Source organism: Kogia breviceps, chromosome 11 (assembly GCF_026419965.1).
Source record: "Kogia breviceps isolate mKogBre1 chromosome 11, mKogBre1 haplotype 1, whole genome shotgun sequence".
Lineage (NCBI taxonomy): Eukaryota > Metazoa > Chordata > Mammalia > Artiodactyla > Physeteridae > Kogia > Kogia breviceps.
Genome location: NC_081320.1, coordinates 39,568,324 through 39,595,253, shown reverse-complemented (window position 1 = coordinate 39,595,253; position 26,930 = coordinate 39,568,324). Strand labels below are relative to the sequence as shown.

Below are 26,930 nucleotides of genomic sequence, written 5' to 3'. Positions count from 1 at the left end.
CTGGTAAGTAAAGGTTCTCAAAAAACTTTTCCATAATTTTCCTTAGTATTATTACATATTGTTCTAGGTTAACTTGAGACTAATTTAAGGCTTAAAAAAATCAGGATTTTGCTTGTGCTGGTACACTGATCTAATATATTTAGAAATAAATGACATTAGTATTCTGATGAGTCTGCCTATCCAAGAAATGTATGTATGCCTATTTATTTTTTAAGTCTCTTAGAAGACTTATTTTAAGCCTGCTTCATCTAAGATTTGAAGATTTCTTGATAAATTAGTCATATGTTACCTGCTGTTACTATGAATGGAATTGAAAATATCAGTTAACATTTATTGAGCACTTATTTTATGCCAGGCACGGTGCTAAGCATCTTTAATTATTTCATTTAATTCATCAATTCTATGCCTTGTTTCACAAATGAGAACACCGAGACACACAGGGGATTAAGTAATTTGCCAGATGCCACATAGCTAGGAGTGGAGATTTGAAGCTGGCAACCTGGTTCCAAGGATGATGCCTTCCATTAAATACTCTGAACTAGATAATTTTGACTTGTGTTTTTCAAAGTATAAAAAAAAGGACTTCTTCCTTCCAATCTGAATTCCTTCCAATGTGAATTTGCATTTGGGGAACAAAACATCAATAAAAAATGGGAGTTCATAACTATAACGTGCTCAGTCTTCTAAGTAGTCCATACCTTCCCATCATAAATAGTCTCCCATGTTGCTCTTTTCTTGCTTCTTGGACATTCTTCCATTTCCTGCATGGCTACTTCATATTCCCCATCTAAAAGCTGTAAGCGCCTGTTACACAAACACATACACTTTAAAGTAACCTGACTATTATTGTAAGTACACAAATTCTACATCTTTAGATTTATACTAAAAAGCACTTATTAAATTTATAAACTAGCTTACATGCCCAACAAGACTTAAAGATATACCTACACTCCATTCCTGACAAAAGAAATTTTAATGATTTGTACTGATAATTATTACTAGAGAATTATTTCATTACTGTAGCTACTCAGATATAACTTTAAACATTTAAAGTATAATAGGCCTAAGGTCTTAAAACTTGCTAAGTTTTAAATGTTAAGTATAAAGCATGTGCACAGGCTTTATACTTTTAAAAACAAGGTAACAACGGTGTTATAATACTTGCTTTAGGGAACAGCTAAGAATTAGGTCTCTGTTATCTTTAACTACTGTAAGTACTTGAACTAGAATTCTTGACTTTTATACTTGACCAGTAAACTAATTAACTGTAAGATCCTGGGGGGCACCTGGCACATACAGGTGCTCAATAAACATTTCATAGGTGAATGAATAAATGGAATACTGGTTGAATCGATGAAATTCTACCCATACTCACAGTATACTTTTAATGTGTGTGTACATATCTGTGTGTGTATACATAGTTTATGTTATTTTCTCCATACAATTAAACACTACTAACCTAAATACCATTCTTCAACCATACTCAATAATTAATCGTATATCAAGAATCTGGCATCTCTTCATCAGTCTTAGAGAAATTCTGTTAGGTGGTATTAGCTGACATTTATTGAGTGCTTACTATATGCCAGGCACTATTTTAAAGACTTTACAGAGTTCATTTAATCTTCCCAACACCTCTATGAAGTAGATGTTATTACTCCATTGTTCAGAAGAAACTGAGGCATAGAGAGGGTTAAATAACTTGCCTTAAGATGACACAGTAAGTAGCCAGAGCTAGCAACAGAATCTAGGCAATCTGTCTCCAAAGTCTGGCTCTTAACACCGCATGATTTTGAGCCTTAAGAATTCTTGTCTTGGGCTTCCCTGGTGGCGCAGTGGTTGAGAGTCCGCCTGCCGACGCAGGGGACACGGGTTTGTGCCCTGCTCTGGGAAGATCCCACATGCCGCCAGAGCGGCTGGGCCCGTGAGCCATGGCTGCTGAGCCTGCGCGTCCGGAGCCTGTGCTCCGCAACGGGAGAGGCCACAACAGTGCGAGGCCCGCGTACCGCAAAAAAAAAGAAAAAAGAAAAAAAGATTTCTTGTCTTTATGCTGTGCTACTGAATTTATTCTACTTCAATAATTTATCAACAAGGCTGTTCAACTTAATAATTTAGAAGATAATTTTATTTACTAATTTGAATAGGTAATACATTAGTATACTTCTAAAATGGAAAGGACTTTTTCCTCCTGCATGTTTACATGGCTACATAATATTCTATTTTATGGCTGAACATGTGATAGCTACAATCCAATGTACTCTCCTACCTGTAGTCTATGAAGAGGGCCTTTTCCCCCACAGCCTCATCAACAGTGCTTTATCAAGTTTTTTGATATCTGTCAAACTGCTAAGTGAAAAAATGACATCTCAGTGTACTTTTATATTCAGATGTTTTACCTTTTAGTTGTTTAAAAACCATATATATTCTCTCTTCTTGTAAACATTTTCACGATATCCCTTCCTCATTCTTCTACTGGCCTGTGGTGTTTTTCTTTTTACTTAGTATAATCTTTTTATATTAAAGGAATGAGGCATCTATCTATACATTATGAGTTGAAATTAATCTTCTCCTGACTTGTTATCTTTATTTTGACTTGGCTTATGATGGTGTTTTTGTTTTCAGAAGAAGGTTTTTTTTTTATTTCACTCCATATTTCATACTCTTTCAATATGGCTTTTGAATTTTAGTCATTCTTTAAGGAGACTTTAGCTTCTCAAGAGATTATAAAAAGAATTTTTAAAACATCTAACTCCTCAGATCTTGGTTGGCAAATACTTCTCCTCTACTGAAAAGAACTATGACCCTTTGAAGAAACAGCCAATTCCAGAGCAGAGGTAGGAAAAGGAGAATGTAAAGCCTGGAATATCTAGAAGAATATTGCAGAAAACAAGAAAATAAATAAATAAAAACAAGTCAAAGGGACTTAGGAGCCTGCTTGGAGGGGCTCCTCCTCACCAAATTTGGGACAATTTGAGCATTAATATAGCAACATCAATAGATTAAAACAGACTGAATAAAAGTGGAATTCGTTAATCCATACTGATTTAAAAAAAGGTTGAGAAAAGGAACGTTCTTCTTCACAGAAAAATGCCAACAAACCAAACATGGAAGAACTGATAGAAAGTTACCATGTGGCCACCGCCATAGAATAATTTATTCAAGTAAGAATCATCAATGGATGCTAAACTATTGTGTTAAAAAATAACTGTTGGGAGAAAAAGGATATTTATCCAGTTTCATGTATTATTACAGAGGTTGCATATTAATTAATTAAAGTGAAAAGGGACCATTACAATGGAGAAATATGGTAAACACCACTTTAGCCAAGCGATCAAACCTAATATCAGCTGTGTCTGTGACGTCCACAAAGAACACATCACCAATGAGTGTTCCTGCCCAAAATGTTTAACCTGAATCTAAACATAAAGAAACAATCACAAAAGTCCAAACTGAAAAACATTCTGCAAAACTACACGCCTGTATTTAAAGTGTTGTTACAAAAGGCAAAAAAAAAAAAAAAAGGCTGGAAAATGGTTCCAAATTGAAGGAGACTGAAAAGATATGGCAACTGACAGATCGCAATCCTTAACTGGGGTGAGTAGGGAACAGAAAAGGACATTATCGAGGAAACTGGGGAGAGAGTACTGTATTTTTGGTATCATGTTAAATTTCCTGAATATGATAGGCGTACTGTGGTTATGGAGGGAAATGTCCCTGCTCTTAGGAGATACACGCTGAATGAAGTGTTTATGAATAAGGAATGAAATCCAGCGTCATGATCTAACCCTCAAATGGTTTGTCACAAAAATACACTCACAAATAAAGCAAATGTGGTAAAATGTTAACAACTGATGAATCTAGGTGAAGGGTACATGGGTATTACTACCTGCATTGTTCTTTCAACATGTTTATAGGTTTGGAAATTTTCAAAAGAAGTTTGGGGAAAATTCTCCCATGATTTCCTCTTGGTACTTTTTTAAAAAGCAGTTTCTTTGTTTTAACGTACAAGGAATATGTTAATACAAGGAAGGTAGAAAGAATTCTTAAAAGAATGTACCCTTACCCTCACGCTGCCTAAAATATATAGAACATTTACCAACACTGATGAAGCCCAGTGTGCAACAACAGCCTAATTGCTTCTCCCACAGACACAACCCCTATCTCTTAGCATATATGTTTCTGTTGTTCTCCATTTAAATTTTTGATCTACATTCAAATTTCTGACTTTAAAAAAACACTATATTGGTTTCTGCTGGTAACATTAAGCGACATTAAGTGATATATTCTAAGACAATATGGTAGCAAAATCCATGGCATTATTCCTAATCACCTTTGCTTTCCCATTAAAAGCCCTATAACCTGTCTTTACCCTAGTGGCTAATAAGTGGATTACATTAAAGCAACAAGTTACTTTTTAAAGAGCAGGAGAAACACACTCATTGCTTTTCTTGGCTCTTTCTCCTATACCTGATGGTGGACTGTGTTAACTACCAGTGAGCAGCCTAGGACAAGAAATCATGACATATTATAAGTTTCACCCTTCAACCCTATCAAAAAAGAATACTGTATTTGCTTCCCAGAGGTTCTTTTACTGGCACTAAGATGCTTCATTCCCAACTGAAAACTGCAGAGATGATTATAAATCCAAGTGCTCCTTGCTACCCTGTGCCAAATGCACACAGAGCCAAACGATGATCTCACACACTTTTCTTCCTTAACTCTAGTAAATACATAATCTCAAGATTTGCATGGGGCCCACTTTATTCAGGTCTCTGCTCAAATATGACCTTTCCTCAGAGGCTTTCTCTACAAAACCACCATTTATTCTCTTTATTTTTCTTCACAGCATTCCCACTAAGTGACATTAGTTGATACAATTTTGGGGGGTGGTGTCTATTTCCTCCACTAGAAGTTAAGCTCCATGAGGGCAGGGGTTTTGTTGCCTTCTCACTGCCTAAAACAGTGTCTGACAAAGAGGACACACTCAGAAAATACTGGCTGAATGAACAATCTTAACTGAGCCGTTCAAATAGTTCCTCGTCTGTGTTTATTGCTTTCTAGGTGATAAAGACAAAAGTTCAGTATTTGCAAATTTGTTTTTTCATCCATAAGAATAAAGAGAAACAAAGGCAAAGAAACAGTATCATCACTATATTCTGCTTCAAAATAAAAACATTTCTAAAACATGGGAGCCTTGCTTGTCCATCAACATTACCTGTTTTTATCAAATACTGTCATTTGTGCAACAAATGTTTTTCCCCATCTTCACGATTTCGTTTTCTTCTAGCTGCAAGTTCTTCATTGACATCTGAATTTGACAAACATTTCTCATGAATCAAATATTCAAGCAAAAACAGATTTATGATATATAGTCCCTTCACATAACATACTACATTTATCCCAAATGAGGTACAAATAAACTTAAGTTGCAATATAATAATATCCAAACACTCTTCAACTTTATGTCTCAACCTTATGTGTATGTCCTTACTTTCTGATATTCATTGACACTATTAACTCCACATTTTTGCAAATGTTATTTTCTGTTCAGAATGATCTTTATTGCTAGGCAAGGAGAAAAAACCCTCCTCATTCATGGTTACTTTCCAGGAACTTCAAAGGATACTTCAAGACTCAAAGATTATTTCTTCCAAGCTGCTTCTCCCCTGAACTTCACAAATACCTCTGTTATACCACATATCATTTAGCTGCAATTATATTTTATGTTTATCTCCATACTCTAGGTTATGAGCCTTTGGAAGATGGGACTGGACTTTTTAATCATCTCTGTGTTCCCAACACCTATATGTTGTTTGAATGATTACCTCAAAGGTGGATTCAGAACTGTTGGGAGGATACAAGGATAGATGTATGTTAACTGTAGACTCTAAGTGGTGGGTAGATAGGTGCTCACTACCAAATTCTTTTGCCTGTTCCATATGTATGAAATTTTTCACAATAAAATGTTGAGGGGGGAATGAATTCATTGTTTGCTGAGAGACTAATTTAAACACCAGTCTTTTCCATCCAGTGTTTTATATATACATATATATATATATGTGTGTGTGTATTTTCATTTTGCTGCATGAAATGTTTCATCATACAACAATGAGAATTTTACAGATTAAATACCTAGTACAACATAATAGCCAAAAGTCTAAGAGCAAGGCCAATGTACCATAAAATTAAGTATCTCATTAGACTATAAGAGATTTGCAAATAAATAAAGGCCATGCTATTAGAACACATGCATTTATTTCTAGTTCTGTACCACTTTTCCTTCTAAATAATTATGAAAATAACTAAAAAAAGAAATATTCTGTACACAATTACGAATACTATGAAGATGGATTAGTTCAATCATTTTCACTGATCACCTTAATCTCCAACAACAAACTCTAGTAAAATTATTAAAATAAAAATTACCAATATTTTCATTGGTTTCTCCATTAATCATTCCATTAAACTCTCTTCTTCCTGGACAAGTCACTCTAAATAGCAATGAGTAAGACTTCACCATATGGCTGTTACTAGGTTCAAATTCATTACTGGAAACTGCAAGGGACGGGAAATTTCCAGGTTTTGTTTGATTGAGGTCAGGATTCAAAGGCACCTGCTTTTTACCTGTAGGAACTTGTCTTATTGGACAACGTACATCCTGCAAAGGCAAAGATTATTATATTTATTTATGCATATGCAATTGTAAGAATTACAATAAAACCTCTAATCACAGCTATAGGAAATATGGTATAGGCCGTGATTTCCAAATGGCATGCTAAAATTCTAACCATACATCTGAAAATTGTGATGAAGCAAAAAGAAAATTTGGATCAACTATCTTTCAAATATTAGCCCAATTGAGGATATCCTCAATACAATGAAAACAATGATATAATAGTATATCTAATATTTAGCTGATGGTCATCAGAAAGTTTTAAGTTAGAAATATAGAACTAAAACCATGCTTAAAATATTACAACTCATGTAAATTAATCTTTTCCCCTTAAATATTCTATTTTAACAAAATGACTGATAGGACTATTAGAAATGAAAAAAGATTATTACAATAACCCCACTGTCAAAAACACTGAGAAATAGTAAATCCATATATTTAAATAATTGTTTATAAGAAGTAACATTAATCATCTTATGAGTAATGTTCTGTAATTATATAACTAGTTATGCCGAAAGAACAAAGCTGAAAAATTGCAAGATGCAGAAGACCTTTTTAACAAGAAAATATAGTACATATTTTAGGTAACTTCTTTTTAAAAACAAACAGAATACATGCTTATGGTCTTAAAAGTCTGCTCTACAAGAATATAAAATGAGAAAAATAAAAGTCGCCTCCACCCCCCTCCCCGGGTCTTATACTCCAGAGAAGACTAATATTAGCAATTGGTTGTATTTATCCTCTGAAGAAAATATGTATGCCTATTACTTTTTTTTAAACACAAAAAGGATCATACTATAGTTACAGGCACATTTTTTTGTCTAAATAATAATATTATTTTGAATTTTCACATCACTACTTGTTGTGTATGGGTGTTGGGTGAGAGCGTGGAGTATTACTAGCTAACTTTATAGAGTTTTTAATATGTACTTACACTGCTGTCTCCCATCACCTTGGTCTATTCCATACCAATGCTCTAGCACAGTTTTCACCATATCACCTTACTGTGATTGATTTTGGAAGAGCATGAGCAATCAGAACCTCTATACAGGTCATTCCTCGTTTTTTTGGTTTCACCACATGGCTTGTGGGCTTTTACTTCCCCGATGAGGGATGGAGCCCAGGCCCCCTGCAGTGAGAGCATAAAGTCCTAACCACTGGACCGCCAGGGAATTCCCTCCCATTCTTAAAATACCCAAGGACTTAAGGCTACTAAAAGTATCTCTGTTGGCTTTGGTGGGTTGCCCAGAAATTTAACCACCATAATACTTGTTTCGACGGTGAAATGATTTCATCTTATAAATAAAAACTTGAAGCAATATATTTATAAGTTAATGGCTGATAATTCTAGAAACAGAAATTTCTTTGCCTGAGAGTAGTGTTACAATATAATCCTTTTGGGAAAAACTCTCTCTTAGACCTTATTTAAAACATTAATGTGTACAAATAGCTACAAAAAATAAGCTAAGAGGCTGAAGTGGCAGGAAGCAACTGAATTTATGTCCTAAGATGCTAAAAGATAGCTTCTTCCCTTCACTGTCATACTCCTGTAACAGAAGGTTCTATGCAGATACCTATAGCCAGATTAGAAAAAAACATGAAGATATGGGAGGTTGGCAAAAGAGCTTATCAGTTTTACAATTCAGCCATCAACATATTTAAAAGCTTTTAAGGTTTATATGCATAAACAATATATATGCATAAACATATTCAATGAAAAAAATTATTCCATTTCATCTACCAGTAGCATCCTATACATTACCTTTCCTTTTTTGTGGCAAACTTTCACAAGCAGGACTTCCAGGGTAACAGAATTTTGTTCATTTTCTGAATTTTGTGATGGCTTATCTAAATAGAAAATCAATACTTTAAAATCTATTTTACACTTGATCTTAGCCAAAAGGCCGAGAAATGATTAAAATCTATTTTTAAAAAAATAGTATTCATTTTCCTAAGAAGTCTGAGAATTTACAAAAAAGACTTCCTATAGTGAAGTCTTCTCAGAAGTTTACTCATTCCTGTTTCCCAAAATCAGTTTCAAATTTGACAAATACAGTTAAGGCTTCTTAGTAGAAAGCACAAATGAAATAGTTCAGGCGAGGTAACACACAAAATAAACATTAAAAATTTTTTTCCTTCTTCTAAAATCTATCAGAAAAATTATTTAGTTTAAGATACATTTAAATTGAACTGGTTACTATTTTTACATATTTCATTTCATTTTGAATGCTCAGATATTTAAACTTAAAAGGCTCTTTGATTTGATCGAAACTTATAACCAAAGGGATTAAAAAAAGTTTTCAAAAAATATTAAACATAAAACTTACATGCCTAAATGGGATAGCAAAAATTAAGATATTATTTACTACCTAGGGAAATCTCTTGGTTTATAATGTTTAGGAAATTTAATTTTAAAGTAATAGTCTATATTCTCTATATCAATGAACTCTAACAAAGGTTTCTGCAAATTAAGGTTCCAGAATACTTCCCTACAGCTTGTCTTTAATCCCAAAGGCATTAATAGTCCAAAAAACTTTAATATTTAATCATTCATTCATCATTAAGTTCCTAATATATTGAACTACTATGTACACTTCTATATAGTTCTCTATATATTACAGAAAAATCTATAAACATATACAGAAATAAAATAATTTTTGTTCTGAGATTTTGGACAATACTTCTTTCTACTTGAAAACATTCTTCTTACTCAGGGTATATACATAAAATACATTTCAATCAGTCTCTTGAAAGTTGCAGCCAGGATAAAAATAATTTAATATACCAAAAAATAACTGAATATCTAAAATGCAGTAACAAAAAATACTCTCTGAACAATACTCACCATGAAAATAGTACCCTAATAATCTTTGTGTATTCATTCTAAGCAGTCTCAAGTAGTAATTGCTAAACAAAAGTCTTCATTTAAAAACAAAAGAAAAAATAATCATATTTTAGGGATTGTGATGTTGCTTTTCTAACCTGATTTCTTAAAAATATTATTTCTTTAAAAAAAACTACAAATATACCTTGAATAGACAAAGGAGGCAATATATCTGCTTCTTTCCAACTTCCACTCATTTCAAAGTTACAATGGGAAATTATTTTCTGGAAATAGAAGTATCAACAGAGTTTACTTTCTCATTTACTTCAGTAATATCAAGAAAATAAAGTTTAAGTGAATTTGTGCAATTTTTGAACTTTTTTGCCATGTAGATGGGAAAGAAGTTTATCGTACCATGTTCCAGTTAATTTCAACTAACTAATTCAAGTAAATTCAATTACTATTAATTAAATAATATTAATTAGTAAATATTATTCGATTAATATCCATCAATGATTTCAGTGATGAATAATTTATATGTTTTATAGAAGTCCCTGAGAACAAAGGGCAAACAAACCTATAAAATTCAAATTATAAGCTTCTAAAGTATTAGAGTTCATGTACTTTTTAAGTATCACAGAAGACAAAGTATGATGAGTGATTAGAAATATGATCTCTACAAGATGATTATAAATGATTTAGGAGGAAAAAAACATGAAAATGCTACTGAGGTTACTTAAATAGACCAGATGTAAGGCAAAACTATAAGTAAAGTTACATTAGCTGCTAATACAGATATGACCAGACTTCAAATTTCTTACATTAAAAACCTGACTAGTTATCAAACTGTTCTAATATAACCATTCTGCTTATTATTAAACTTTGTTTCTTACTAAACAATACCAAGGATGACCAACTTGACCTGTTTCTTATAAAGGTTTTATCCCATTACCTGATTATTAAAGGATACACACACAAATTTAAGATGGACAAGCCTAGAGGCATTTTATTCATTCTGAAACCAACGGAAACTTTACCCAGTATGCTTTCACCTCTTTTAATGAAGTAACATTTACGACTATATAATTTTCTTTATATAATATCTAACACATTGATATATCCCATTGGTAGCAGTGGTTGTTTCAGTTGTTTTATTATTGTATTAAAAATACTCAAAATGTTTATGCAGAAAGGGCTCTACTCAGGAGACTCTTCACCTATTCCAGGTTCTAAGGCAATTAATTACAATTCTCATCATTAGTCTTTATAATTTAAAGTTTGAAAAACGTTGGAAATAAAAAAATGACAAAAATCTAAGAAATTGAATTTCATTACAAGTCCTTCCCGTTATTTTCTACTTACAATCTTTGGAAAGATGATGGCTCTCAGTTGGGTAAGATAATGTTACACAGCATTTTTAAAACTGTGATACTTAGAGCCCTAAAAGGTACGGTTGAGCGGTAAGAGCTGGGATTTCATCTATTTAGATATGAGCCAGATGAAGCTAACATTTACCTTCAAGAATGATCCCACACAGCACTGATTATTTTAATAATTTAAAAATCTACTTAAAACTTAAATAGACAGCAAGACAGCAATAAGAAAACAAGGCGATGAACACAACCTTATGTATAAAGTCTACCTACAATTTTTAAAAAACTTTTAAGGCAGAGTTTCTTATTTATTTATTTTTATTGAAGTGTAGTCGATTTACAACGTTGTGCCCACCTCTGCTGCACAGCAAAGTGACTCAGTTACACACATATATATTGACACATTTTTTTTAATGCCAGAGTTTCTTAAAACTTGTTCCTCAGACAACCTACTTCTGAATTACCTTGGTGCTTTATTACAATGCAGACTCCTAAGCTCCACCAAAACCCTGCTAGATCTGAGTCCCTGTAGGGTCCAGGTATATGTATTTCAAACAAACTGTCAAAATGCTTCTACACACACTAAAATTTAAGAACTACTACTTTTAAAGTTTAATGAGTTGCAAGTTACCTCCTCCATATCCCACCATTGACCAAATAAAGCAATAATTGAAACTGTTGGAGAAATCCACTAAAGAGAAATTAAATTATCAACATCAACATCTTTTCCATTAAATATAATTTTCTGAATTTACACGCAATTTTTTTCAGTCACAAAGGTGTTTTGTTGTTAGAATGCCAATATGTTTAAGTACATACCATTTTTGTGGAAGAAACCAGTAAATGTAAGCTGCAGATGAGTTGACAAGCTAAACAGAACAAAAAAATTTTATCACTTTAATATTCTATAATAAAAATAACCTAAACTTTAAAATATAACACTGAAATCAAAGCTACTTCAGCTAATATATAAATATTTGGCTGCCTAATTCTTAACTCTGTTCAAGCCCATGACCCCATGCTCTCCCTGTTAAGTATGACATCCAATACAGTGTGTCTATACACATTAAACACACACACACACACACACACACACACACACACACACACACACACACAAATAAAAACAAAAACACCAAAGAAGCAAGGCAGAAAAAAATAAACCACCAAATAAGAGGCAAGATAATTTACTGTGCTTCAGTGTTCTACCTATAAAATGGGGACAGGTTTCCCTTCCCACCCGTCAAAACGGTAGCTGAATCCAGGCAAAAGTTTTTGAGTATTTTCAAGCTACGAAATTTCAACCTCCTAACAAATGATGCAGAACCATCACTTTCTACTTCAATTAGGGATGAAATATTACAATCACAAATCTGCTATAGATTTGTAATTTACTGTTTCAACTTGTCATTTTCACTTTTAGTTTTAGAAGCAATGAAAAGGAAGCATAAACTATAATGATCCTTTTGTTTTGAAAAATATTTACTACCAGTGGAAAAACTAGTAAGTTGGGATAGAATAAACAAAAACATCAACAGGCTTTTATAGTACCTTTCAACTGGAAAAAGAGCAATCTATCTCGTGATCAGGAACCATTCATAACTTTCCAGAACAGATGTTGGGAAAAGGGAAGCAGTACTTTTACTCAAGAAACTTACTAAAGAATCAAAGTAAATAGCAGTAAAAGGGCAATAAGGATCAATAAAGGGTATGTTTTTGTGTTTTTTTTTAAATGATGGTGACAATCTACGCATCCTTATAATCAGAGGGGAAGAGTTATGTAAAGACTTTGAGGCAAGTGAGTGTTAAGGAACAGGTAATGACTGGAAATGAGGACATGTTATAAAGAGGTTAGCTCTGTAACTTTGCCCAGGACTCTTCTTCTTAGAGAAACAGGAGGTAAGTGAGATATTTCAACAGAAGATGTGAGGATACCTCTATTTTCTTAGTGAGGTAATCCATGAAAGCGTATGCTTAAAAAAACTACAAGGTGGGGGTCCTGAAGGGCATTTCTAGAACAGTACTAAGAAAAGTATGCTAGGATATCAGTAGAGAACAAAATGACTATGGTAGAGTAGAAGTGTAAGGGTCCAAGCAGAGTTAGAAAGCATAAACATAGAAAAGAAAAACTAAGAACAGCAACTATAACTTAAGTATCAAGAAACTAAAATGGGATTCTTGAAAACAGTTAATTCATGTATCTTACTTTCTAACACGTATCAGATACATTTCAAAAACACAGAGGAAGTGGAGAGTTGACTATAAACGGGGCATGAGGGAATCTGTAGGGTTTATCTTAATTGTAGTGGTTGTTACCTGGCTGAATGCATCAGAACTATACACCAAAGAGTGAACTGGACTGCATATCATTTATACCTCAAAAAAAAAGTACATTAAGGGGATCAACTGTAAAGGAGCTCAAAGGACTTTTTCAAGGTAATGAAAATGTTCTATATCTTCACTGTGGTTATGCTTGTGCGAATGCATACATTTGGCAAAACTCAAACTATATACTTAGGGTGAGTGTATTTTATTGAATATTAATTATACCCAAAGTTGATTTTTAAAAAGTATATCTACCATCTATGAAATCTACGTGCCATTTTACTAAAAGATAATTAGCATTTTCCTATCAAAACTGTTCCATAAATGTAACCTAACAATGCAGAATTGGTGAAACTCCAAAACAAAACTGAAAGAGAGAAATATTCTACAGTTTCCTTGCTAGAAGATAATCCATTAGTCCCAACCAGTTTATCCTATTCTTAGTTGCTTCAGTTAAACCTACCTACTAAGGCCAGGTAAATTTTCTTAAAATGATTTTGTATGAATCATTCCTTTCTCCAATTTTCTAATGGGTCCCCAACTGTGAAATCTTTTGTCTAACCGCTGTCTGTAATATGGTTCCCATTCCTTTTTACCTCTAAAGCCATATATAGGAAAGTAGAATAGGATGACAAAATCCAAGTTTGAATTCTGGCTCCAGTTATTAGCTGTGACCTGATATCTATAAAATGAGGAGATAACCTCTCTCAAGATTGTGAGGCTTGGATAAAATACTAAACAATCCATCAAAATACCCTCTCCCTCTTCTACAAAGACCCATCCCCAAACATCCCAGAGCTTAATTTCCTTTACAAGCACCTGTATTTACCACTTTTTTTGTCACAATTTTTCACACACATTCTCTCTTGACATATCAGTGTCCTTAGCACCTAGCAGTGTCTTACAGAAAGGCACTCAACAAATGATTTTCAAAAGGATAATGATGTCCTCCCTAGAGTAATAAGATTTCTAAGGTCAGGGATCAGGACCCATTATACTGTAGTACTTATAGTATTATTTACATTGTTTTTATAGGGAATGCGATTCTAAGTTCCAACTGTGAAATGACAGAAATACCTTGCATTGATCTACCCCAGAAAATATTTTAAATTAGTGTTATTCAAAACGTGGTCTGCAGACTGAGGTCATCCGGGATACTGTTACCATTCCACAACACGGCAAGAAGTTGAGAATAAGACTTTAACCACTTTCATAAAAATTTAACATTGACATAACATCCAAGTATGTGATCAGTACATTTACAAAAGTATCCATCCAAAAAAGACTGGAAATTAAAAACAAACAAAAAGGTCACCAAAGGATGGTCTGAGACACAGTTTTAATTGCTACATTATAAGTTAAATAAGATGGCAAGCACACACACAAAAAAAGACGGCAAGGACATTCAGCCACCATTACAACATTTCTTTGAGAAAAGGAATTCCAAATTTCAAGTAACCAACTTAAAAAACAAACTTGGGAATGTGATTTGCTATGCACAATTTCCCCTCCTCCTTCCCCTCCTAAAAGTAAACACTCTTGATATGGACCTAGAATAAAATGTAACAATGAGGCCTAGTTGATGGCTGAGTCCAAGGAAAAAGGGCAGTTTTCTTTCCCTTTCTGATTTACCCTCTTCCCTCTCTTGTTGCTACTGTGTCCACATCTTAATAGGTTAAACTGGATCAGAAGAGGGGAATGAGAAGGGAAGAAACAAACAAGGTCAGGCCTCTTTAGTTTTAGGCAGCAAAGGATCTAGCTTAGGTGATCAAGATAAGATATCAGATAAGGATTTGGTTCCTCTTCCTGATGTGTTCCCTATCTGTATCTTAGGAAGCAAGCAATATGGCAACAGGAAACTAGAGGGGGAATGTGAAATTTGGGGATAAGAGTCTAAACACAAGTACCTGACAATTCTAAAGAAGTCTGCAGAATAAGGTTGAGTACATTTAAATTCATAAGGGACTAACATTTTGCGATGAGATTCATGTAGGAAACTCAAATTTTAAGAACAGCCAGATGCCACAGGAGGACCAACATTTTTATGCAGGAAAGAAACCAAGATTAGGGCCTTGAATTTGTACACATTAATCTGATAGTGGCAGGTGTAAGGCTTCATTTCTAGGGTCACGGCTGTATCACCTCAAAATAGCCCAAGTGTGATGATAAGCTATTTGGCATCTACACTGTTACATGTCATGCTGTGATGTATTATAAAGCTGAGGAATTGGTGACTGCATCAAGCCCATTATTCTGGAATGACGTCTTTTTCTCCTAAATGCCAATAAGTTCCATACAGGCAAGGTCTTCATCTGTTTTGCTCATTATTATATCCCCTAGGACTTAGGATAGGGTCTGGGACATGGTACACTGAGGAAATGGGAATCCCAGAAAAAAATCCCAGACTTTGTTACAGTACAAAAAGATGATAAAAGGAAGATTACTAATTCAGAACTTTAGGTTGTAATAACAACAACAAAAAGTGATGAAAGGTACTTTACCTTATCAACCTACTAAAAACATAGGTTTGAAAATATATCTAGTAGATGTTCTAGTTCAGTTACCTTTGGAGGGGATTTCTCCAGCTACTAACAGTAGACCAGGAACAGAAAATGATTAAGTGGAAATGCTTCTAATCTGACCACAGGAAATACTTCTGGAAGCAATTCCAACTTGGAAATCTTTTCATGATACCTTTCAGTCAGTGGAGATGCACTTAGAAGACAAGAGATATGACTAGAGAATTCCAAAACTGGTAGGATTAATAGCCCAAGAGACCCCCTGGGATCCTGCTAGAACAGAAAACTACAGAAAGATCAGAGATTTATACCAATAAACCATGGCGCTTGGTCAAAACTCAAAATAAACTCAAAACCCACAATATACTGGCATGCCAGAAACAAGAGACGGAGAAGACAGAATATAAGGCATTACATCAGAAATTCTAAAAAGAAAATAAAGATATTTTAAATATACATAACCACACCAAAAGAGCAAGGAGAAAGATTAGGAAAAACCTGGAGACTAGAGGTCTGGTCACTAGACTATGTGAAAAACCTGGTCAAGTAGTTTGACCACTATGAATTTCTAAAATTTGCTAATTGCTGTGGAGTTTTTAGAAGCCACTGTTCGAGAAAAGAAAAAATCTTCATAGTTGGTGGGTGTTATGGTTGAGTTTTAAGGTTACAAATGCAATTCTGGTCTATTGTCACAAATGGTTACCTTAAAGAAGTGAAAACCATGAAATGTCCCATGTTTCTTTTTTCTATCAGCTCCTTCCCCTAATAAATTTCTGCCATTATCTGAGACAAGTAAGACAAATATAGATCTAGAGTATAAAACACAAAAGAGATCCTGGGACACCAACTTTATTTTGTACAGACAATGCCAGGAATTTGGGTTTGTTTGTAAGTCACTACAACTGTCATAAACAGGTCAGGCATTTGACTGTTCTAAGCTTTGGGCTGTAGTACTACAGTAATTTGGGGTATCTTGATATTCTCCTGGAACTCTGAGAATGAAATACATTGGGTTTGAGAGTGGAGACATTAAAACTGTGGAAGTACTAAAACAACATGAGTTCCAGTGGGAGACATCCAGACAGTAGCTACTGAACAGACCCAGGATCCAATTAAACTGAACAAGATCTCTATGTTTGAGATGGTAAAGAATAAACATACACATGGAAATACCTTTGTGTATGTGATTTAAGATTTTAACATCTACGAATTAACAACAAAGGCTTATTTTGTTCTCTCAGGGAATTTGCCCATAGATTTTACAAGTAAAGTTTTACAATGCTGGCATTATATACTGGTATCTAGAGAACTTCTTACAATCCTATGTGATAAGTTTAGTAGACCTATTGGTCTACTAAACCAATTATGCCTAATTTGAGATGAGAAATACACTGAAGAAATTTAATAATACAGGGCCTTAGGGGTAAACTTAAAATGAAGCAACTTCTCAATTAATTTTAGTGACTCGGGGAGCAACAATGAGACATTCATAAAGATGGCGGCCAGGGGGGCGGTTGAAGCACCTAGTACAGTAACTCAGTACCTCCTGGGCCTAAAGTGCCTCACTGGGTATTAAATAAGCATGGTCAGCTCTAACAGTTAGGTCTGTTTGAAATAAAAAAGATCTTGGGTGTTGAAATGACCAACTCACTGGTCCCAGCTAGATCCTAAAGAGTGAAAAAGTTGCTTTTCAAAATTACAAGCAGGAATTCTATGCAACTCTCTGATGTTTCTGTGAGTTGGTTAACAATACCCCTGTTATAGTACTGGCCTAGCTATTGAACCCATTGGGTCGAAAGAAATATAATCATTGGGTGAGTGATTATTCAGAGAGAACTGACCAGTATAATCTATCTTCCTCACAACACACACTATCAAGGAAGTTCTGTAATATTTATCAAAGCCAGAGTCACAATGAGATAGTAGTAAGGTTTAGCAGTGATGAAGGTAGAACCCTGATGGGGAAGATGAAGAAAAGGGTCAAGTTTTCTTCCTCTTGGTTCATTCTTCCTTCTCACATGAGCCCTGAAAGACCTGGAGGGCAAACTATTAAGGTGTTTAGAAGAAAAGAAGTGAGGATGTCACATTAGGTTCTGACTACAGCTTTATACTTTATAAGTTAAAAAGGCCCTGAGGATCCCAAAAGCTCTGTCCAGGGTAGGTAAACAGCCAACGATCTGGAATAGAAATTCAAGCAAAGAATAGAGAGTGCATGCGCTGGGAATATTCTCAGTCTTTATAAACCTGTATTGTAAGGTATTCCTTGGGCAATAACAGATTAGGTAAAGATTTGGGAATGGACTATCAAAGTCTATTTACAAATCAAGATTGCCTAGATATGGAAATATAAATTACACTTCAGTCCTACAAGACTGCAAGATACTGATACAAAAATTTTAAAATGCAATAAAAAATTCCAGTAAAATAACCTAATTGAAAAGGCAAACTTAAAATAAAAGCAATTGAAAAATGACATCTTATACTAGTCACAAAAATGAGAAAGTATAAATGAAGCATCATTAAGTCAGTGTACATCCTATCTAAACTGGCAAGATATGATTTAAAACTTCAAGAGAAAAAGAAAAATCCATGTGGCAATTTTCCCAATTCCATTTTTTTTAATCCAGTATTTTTAGTTCTACATTCTTCCTAAAAGTAGTCAATGAATAAACAAATACCACCCAAGTCCCTGTTTCTCTTTAGAATAATATTCAACTTTCTTTAGTTTTCATATGAAAGAACAAATAGAAGCATACTGTCGAGGAATGGAAGCATACTGTGTAGCCTAGGCAGATATTAGGCTAGTCAGAACATTTAGGGATTAGTTCTGGGTAACACATGTGAAAACAGACAATAAGAAGGTTCCATCCAAAGGGCCAGGTTTCTGAAACTATCATGTGATAAACATATTTCAAATATAAACTAAAGTTAAGAATATTTTGCCTGAAAGTTATAAATAAGAGCAAGGACAAGATGGGGAAAAAAAAGAGAGAGAGCCTCTCTCAGAATTGTAGATGATTACTTAGAAGACATGTGATGTTGTGAAGCAGCTGGCACAGTACCTAGCATATACCATAAAAAATGAGTCTCCATCATTCTTTAGAGGAGATAGTAGGATTAACACTAAATACAGAAGTTACAGAAACTCTGATTCAGAATGCAAGAAATTGGTAGTAGAGAAAAACAATAATGAACAGAACTGCCTTAGAAAACAGTGAGTTCCCAGCATTAGAGATATTCAAGATGAGGCTTAAGAACTGATTCTCTGCCAGGGATGCTACAGAAGTAATCCCTGATCTGTGTATGAGTTTGGACCAAGTGAGGTCTAAGGTTCATTCTAACTCCTTACAATATTGAGGTGATCACTAGGAAAATGATCACTGTACTTTTTCCTCTTTCCTCAAGTATGTCACTTCATGTAAACTTTTAGGTTATCTTACCTATGAGATTTTTGCTCTCCTTTCATTTTCTCTACTTTTGATAACATATCATCAACTTTAAATGTTTTCCTGGAAGAGACAGATAAACAAAATAATCACTTCTCAACTGGGAAAAACAAACAGATTATACTTTACTGTCACTATAATAGGCAAGTTGGAGATCTGATTTTATTTATAATAAGATAAATTATGGGATGGTTAGCCATAACAATGAATACTATCGAGACAGTGTTATGTTGTAATACAGCAAACAAGCCCTCAAGCCCCATCTCAAATGCTAACTTTTCTACGAAACCTTTTGTAATTATTCCCAAACCAGAGTGATTTTTTCCCCACCTATGGCACTTGGCTTACATTTATTTTGACATTTAGTCTCCTAAACGTGAAACTTGCATAAATATTTTATTTCTACTAGATTATCAGCTCCTGAAGGGCAGAGATTTGTTTTCTTCAAGGAAAGCCACATAGTGCTTGGCATATTGCCTTATACTTGGTAGGTGTTCAAGCATTTGTTGGACTGAGCCAAACAAATGCAAATTATGTATATTTTGAAACACTTGTATTTCCATTAAGTAACCTGACAAATATGGATATTCCATAAAACAAATATGAAGTTAGTAAAACATCCTCCAAGATTAGCAGCAATGGCTAAAGTTAAGTATGTCATTTTAAAGAGATGGTTGTCACCATCACGAAAAAAATTTGAAGTTTAAAGGACATACCCATCAAATCATAACAAAATTATCAGCTTTTAACTTAACAACTTTAAGAGAAAAAAGTAATTTCCAATAAAATAGAAGCTTATATTAAGAATAACCACACCCTTAGCAAGCAATTTAAGAATGAATGGATTCTAGGGCTTCCCTGGTGGCGCAGTGGTTGAGAGTCCGCCTGCCGATGCAGGAGACACGGGTTCGTGTCCTGGTCTGGGAAGATCCCACATGCCGCGGAGCGGCTGGGCCCGTGAGCCATGGCCACTGAGCCTGTGCTTCCGGAGCCTGCGCTCTGCAACAGGAGAGGCCACAACAGTGTGAGGCCCGCATACTGGAAAAAAAAAAAAAGAATGAATGGATTCTAAAACAAGCCTCATCTTAGTTCTTAAGGTGCTCTACTATATACATTTTCTAGAGGCTGAACAATTAGACCCAAATATGTTAATTGGAAACAAATATTTCTATTTATACTCATATATTTTCTTCAAATATAGAACTTGGAAAGATTCATGTATTCTTATAAAATTTGAATTCAGATATTAGAAATTACTAATATGCTCATTCCTCAAAAACAGCTATTGTACTCAACTACTATAATAAAAATTATCAGTAGAGAAATGTTAATGTAAATATACTGTAGTAAAACACTGATAGGAAGAGCAGAATTGATACGATCTATATTTCAGGTGAATAAATAGCCTCCATTAACAAAAGATCTTTTTTATAAAAAAAGCTTCTCTCTTTACCTTTAGAGTTACTGAAAACCTCAATATTAAAGTTTCCCCCAATAAAGCACAGTAAGGAGTTCTTTATGAAGGATGGCAGGCAATACATTTTCAATCTCCATAGATAAGAGAGAAGAAAGAAGAAAAATGTAGGATTCTTTTAGGCTAGTTACAAAGAACTTTTCAGTATAAATACTGAAATGTACTACTGAGGAGGGTTGTAAAGTTACTGAAAACTTTTTAGAATAATATGTTTATCTTTGTGTAATGATTAAGAAGAAACCCTGTCTGTAGGAAGAAAAGTTAAGACTGTAGGTCACAAGGTTCACCTCTTCCAACTTTATGCAGCTGTACATAGGAAAACTGAATATTAACAACCATTTGAATAGATCATACAGGTAACCCAGCATTCCTTAGGAAAAACAAAACGAACTGTATAGGCAACTATACAAAAGCAGCCCCACCTCCCAACACCAAGTATTTCTGTTTCTTTAGAAAGGTACTGCTACTGTAGCTCAGATTTAACAAGGGAAATAGTTATCAAAAGGTCATCATAAAGGAGAATATTCTTAAAATTCAAGACATTTTCGGGGGAGGATTCAGAAACAGCTTACATAAAACCTACTAAAATGGATTCAATAAAAGACGCCGTTGTCCTCACCAGTATTTCCACTGTGCCAGTGTAGTGTCAGGCTACAGAATCTGAATACCTCTATGAAGTGCAACTAAAGTAAAAGGCAAGTTTAACAAATATATCAGATTAATGTTACACCTGCTTGTACAACTTCAAAAGGAGTGATAAGTGTACTCCAACAGTGAATATGATGTTGTTGTGTAACAGTACAAAAGGAGTTCCAAAAACATTCTGAGCAAAGGGATTGTACTAAAAGCAATTCTGTAAAAGCAGTTCCAAAAACATTTGGAACAAAGACCACAATCGCTGGGCTGAATTCATCACCTTCCAAATTCACCAACTTACTTTGAAAAGGACAGCGTTCATTTGAAGATATTAAGTTGTAGTATAATTTGTTAAAAATCAGTCTTATTGTCTTATATATGCCAGGCATACAACAAAAGAATTAAGTGATTCCTAATGCATTTTTACATGGAAGTAAATTAAATGGAATGTATGTTTCTTGGCTGGCAAACTGCTTCAAAACTGTCCCAAAGGAAATTTTTTTACCTAAGGGGTACTAAATTAAGAAAGTTCATTTCTACTGCCATGCTTTTGAAATTGCCTCCACTCATTAGCAGACAACAGAAATGTATCCCACAATGAGGCAGTCAAATAGTCTAATAAACAAACATGATGTATATTTTTAATACACTTATGGATTAAACTCAAATTTATTCTGAAAACACTTTATCATTTTAAAATTAAAATCAGGAAGCATTCTAGATGATAACTGCAGTACTTAAAAAACAATTTTTTTTGGCCACACCTCAGCATGTAGGATCTGAGTTCCCTGACCAGGGATCGAACCTGTGCCCCCTGCAGTGGAAGCACAGAGTCTTAACCACTGGACCACCAGGGAAGCCCTCTAGATGGTAACTGATCTTCCATATTAAAAATACTTAAAGAAAAAGTTTACTACTAAATCAAATTCACCTAGATTTATAGAGTAAATCAAGGGTCTGCAAATTATGGACCATTGGTCAAATCCAGCCTGTTGTCTGTTTCTGCACAGCCCATGAGCTAAGAATGGTTTTTACAGATAAAACATTTGCAAGTGATTTGATAACAGAGAATAGTAACTCTAAATCCCAATTAGCTAAATGTTATCCCTCCCACCCTACCCCACAAAAATAAAAGAATCCCACATTTCTCACTAGTAGGCACATATTATAAAACACTGTACTCCCTGGCTCCAGTGGTTAGGACTTGGCGCTCTCACTGCCAGGGCCGAGGTTCAATCCCTGGTCAGGGAACTAAGATCCCGAAAGCCGTGCAGCAACCCCCACCCCCCAAGAAAGAAAAGGAAAAAAAAAGAAAACACTGCACTCAATTATTATGTTTTGAATTTCATCAATTAAAAAAAATGTTGATATTCGTTTTCTCTTTCTGTGTAAGTACCTACATACTACCTAATATCCTCAATTCCGTTTCCTAGACCACAAAGGCTAAAATATTTACTATCTAGTCCTTTAGAGAAAAATTTTCCTGATTCCTGGCATAGAGTAGACAGGTAAAGAGCTGACATAATTCTGCTGCTTAATTCATCACCTTCTTCCTAGTTATTTAGGCACCTGGCAGGTTTCACCCCTTAAATGCAATGCGCGCTCGCTCGCTCTCGCTCTCTCTCTCTCTCTCTCTCTCTCTCTCGCTCTCTCTCTCTCTCTCTCTCTCTCGATTCAGAAAGATTACCAGAAGACAAATAGTTTTAACGTTTCAATCCTTCAAAATACATCTAGATATATCTACAAAGCTAAACTATGTCTTGCTGTAAAAAAAGCGGTGCTTATTTAATAACCAGTAGGAGTCTCCAAAGGAGTTTAGTTTCAAAGTTTATTGAAAAGCTTAATGGTTTTACTAAGTCAAAACTATGACAATACCAAATGCTTAGTAGAGGTTCCCTCCTTTAAATGTAAAGTTGTTCACTTGATATGCTCAGTAAATAGTCATGGGTGCAGAACAAGAAACTACCATTCTATAATTATATACGGTTAAATGTTACATAGCAAAAACAAGCTCTCTGACACCTTCAGATTCCACTTTAAGACTAGGTGATTAAGATTAAGAAGTTTTTAAAGACATTCCTCCTACTGACTTCAAAAGTATTTCCCTTTTAATAAGACAACCACCAAAGACATAAAATGAGACTTTCTGAACCTATCCTCATAGAAGTGAATTCTTTATTGTTAGAACATATAAGAAATATTCAGACATTAACTGTTAAATTTATGTATCAAAGATAGTTCCCATGAGCCCTTTAGTAAATACTTAAATCCTCAACTTCTACCAAACTTGAAAATAACTATTAGCACAGAGTAAAAAACATTAGTCAGTAAAATCACTTCATTTACTCCATTACCAAATCACTTGTTAGGAAAAAACTGGCAATCAACTGGGATTTACAGAAATGATACTATTAAAAATCACTTTGCAACCAATTCACTCTTTCACCTCAGTTTTCATATTTAATCTTTCATTAGAAATCATACTTTAAAACAAAATTTTAACATGGTTTGAACAACTTGAAATAAGATTCATAAAATGTACCTTTTGATGTTTGTTCTGGAGTTTCGATGAGACATGTAAGTAAGAGTTCTATGCAAAAATACTGGCTATAAAAAAAGTTAAAATATTAAAATTAAATAGGTGAAATTCTAGGAAAAAAATAATATCAGTAAATTTTGTTGATTACTTACCGCGCTATAAGATTTCGCGTTCGAAGAAACCTATAGATCTGTGTTGGTTCTAGGTAACAGAAACAAAATCCAAAGTTATCTAAATTTACTTATTACTTAAATTGTTAAGAAAATACCAACCCAGACCATGTTATATAAACCAATATATAAACCCATAACCTATTATGGAAACTATGTAGTGAACATTTACATCAAGAAAATAAGTAAGCACGATCAGATCAAAAGACATTCAATCTACAGCATACATTCACAAAATGCATCTACATTTACTTTAAGTTTCTCTACAATCTAGTTCTTAAACCTTGCATTTCTAAGGTAGCTATTTTTAAACTAGCTGTATGAAGAACTGAAAAGAAGTAGTTATATTCATTTAATTTATTTAATTAAAACTATTTATAACCCATCTCCTTCTAAAATGTAGCTAAAGTGAAGGAGTTGGATTCAGTAAAGGAACTCTTTATTGAAGCCAAATAAGAAAATAAAATGTTCACTTTTTAACTGGTCTTTTCAAAAGTCTGTACAGTAGTAAGCCGAAATGGAAAAAAACCGTTACCTGGATAGATGTCCTAATACAGATATAATCAAAGTGAAATCCAAGACATAAATTAGCTAAAATTTTCGATGAATACTGCTAGTTATAGTTCAGGTTTCTACTTTGCTCAGTGTAAATATTACCTCAGTATGTAAATACTGCCTCAACACATATTTTTAAAGTACCAGATTCCCACAGTGTTTTTAATGCTGTTTAGTTAAAATCTGTTATAAAGGACTTAGGTTACAGATAGAAAATATTTTATATACAAGTACCATAATAGCAGTTACATTAATGACCTGTTAGTATTATGTTTCTTTAAATAAAGCGGTATAAAAATGACCTAATATGACTAACTATATTAGTAAATACATCAAAGCATATAAACTTCTCAGAAACTAAGATCAATATTAGAGAACAATCAAGTTGTTTTGTGACCATATCTAACTCTTAATGACAGTTCATCTCTCTGAAGTAGACTCATCAAAAAAGCAAAACAGCTAAAACTTTCTTGCAGGATTTGTCTTCTCACTACATATGGAAAGAATTTTTTAAATTTCCACTTAATCTTCAGTTAGTTTAGTTTTAGTTTCAAATAAACTAAAAGGAGATGAGATGCTTTAGAAAGGCTGCAAACATGTATGTTTACTGTCATCACTGTGCTGTAGTTCTCCACCATATTTCCAACTGAAAGCCTCTCCAGATTTCTGAAAGTATATTGAACAAACGCTAGAATAATGTGAATCTTTCTCAAGCAGGTTCCATACGAATTTCAATAAAAACCGAAATTCCTTGTATTAAAATCCAATTAGAATTTCATGAAGCACTAATGAGAGAGAATGAAAGAAGGGTATTAAACAACGTAATACATCTTTCCAAGAACAGCTGATACCAAGCCCTTAACATATGCCACAAAAAAAATTGTAAATAAAGACACTGAGTGGTAGAGCTGAGTTTTTTCAAGTCTCTGTAAGATATCTAGCTATTAAAGGTCATCCAAATTACAACATCCATACAAAAGCAAAGAGGAAAACCATCAGGATGTAATATTCATTCAAGAACAGTTCAGCTTACTCACAGTCATGACATTTCTTATATATTTTATTGCTCCTTTCCAGACACCTTGCCCCCTTCCCAAATTAAGTCGTAGCTTTGCCCTCGAAACAGACCTTAAAAACAGAAACTGACATCAGAAAATGTCCCGAAATGAAGACAACTACAAACGGACAGAAATCCGAGATCGTCTAGAGAGAAATAAGATGCTTAAACACTGCCTGTCTCAGTTTACGTACCCATGAAACAGGTGGAAAGATGTGAAAGGTGTAGAGCATCAAACGGTGCCATGTTAATGCACCAAGTTAGTGCGAAGGCATTTCAGACTAATGACAATTTGGTCGATTTTACTGCACTCCTCTCTTCACAGGCTTAATTTGGCTCCTCTAACCCTACAACCGACAGCCTTGTACTTCTAGAGTATGGAAGGCATGAAAGAAAGCAAGAACTAGTCCTGGGATCTGACGGTAGATCCAACTGTACAGTCCAACTGTGACCTCCCCACCTAAAAAGCAGCCTGCTCTCAACGCGGGGCACCATGCCTCAGCTCGCGTGTAAATCTTCGGCGAGGCACGAACCTCACCTGGACCCCCAATCCACCTCCCTCAAAGGCCCTAGACTTCGGGCCCCCTCGAGCCATAACCCCGGAAGGCGGAATGGCCCCCTCAATTTCGCCCTCCACTCCCGAATCAAACCGACTCCCGGTGAGGAAGGGGGTCCCAGCACGAGTGTCCCGGCCCCCTAACGCTGCAAGAGTGGGGATTCCTGCCCTCAAAGCCTTCATCACACTCACTCTCAAAGGCCTGGAGAAAAAGCTCGTGGTCAGCCTGGACGTGCTCCATTTTCGGCTTCTTCACCGGTAACACCGCGGCCCCCGCCGCTGCCGCCACGGAGGAAGAGGAGGAGGCCAGGTAACCACCGCCGCCTCCACAGCCCCCACCACTGGATTTGCCGCCTGACGCCGCCGCCACTGAACCCCCGAAGCCGCCTCCCCCGGACGCCGCGCAGGGCCCCGAGCCGCCCCCTTCCCCACCGCCGTGCTCCTGAGGCGCCCTCGCGGTTCCTGCCTCCTCCCCCACGCCAGCTACCCGCCGGGCGGCCCCAGAGAGTAAGCGCCGGCAATACCAACCGCTCGCCCCAGAAGGCTCCGGCGGACCGAGGGGGGAAGGACGAGAGAGGCGAGGGGAGGGGAGGGGAAGGAGGGAGGGGAAAAAAAGTGTCTCCTCCTGAGAGCCCCGCTCCGCTCGGGAGACCGCTCACTTCCCCCGCCCGGCGCTCTGATGCCCAGCCTGTTGGCCCGCGCATTCCCCCGTCAGTCACGCGGAGGCGCTTCTCGCGCAGGCGCACCTTGGTTGGCCCGTGCGCGCTGCTGACCGCGGGCCAT

The 26,930-nt window shown here is 35.3% G+C and overlaps 1 pseudogene; it reads right to left on the bottom strand.

The window, feature by feature from the left end:
* Positions 1-683: 683 nt before the first annotated feature.
* LOC131765169 (polycomb protein SUZ12-like) lies at positions 684-26,930 on the bottom strand (annotated as a pseudogene).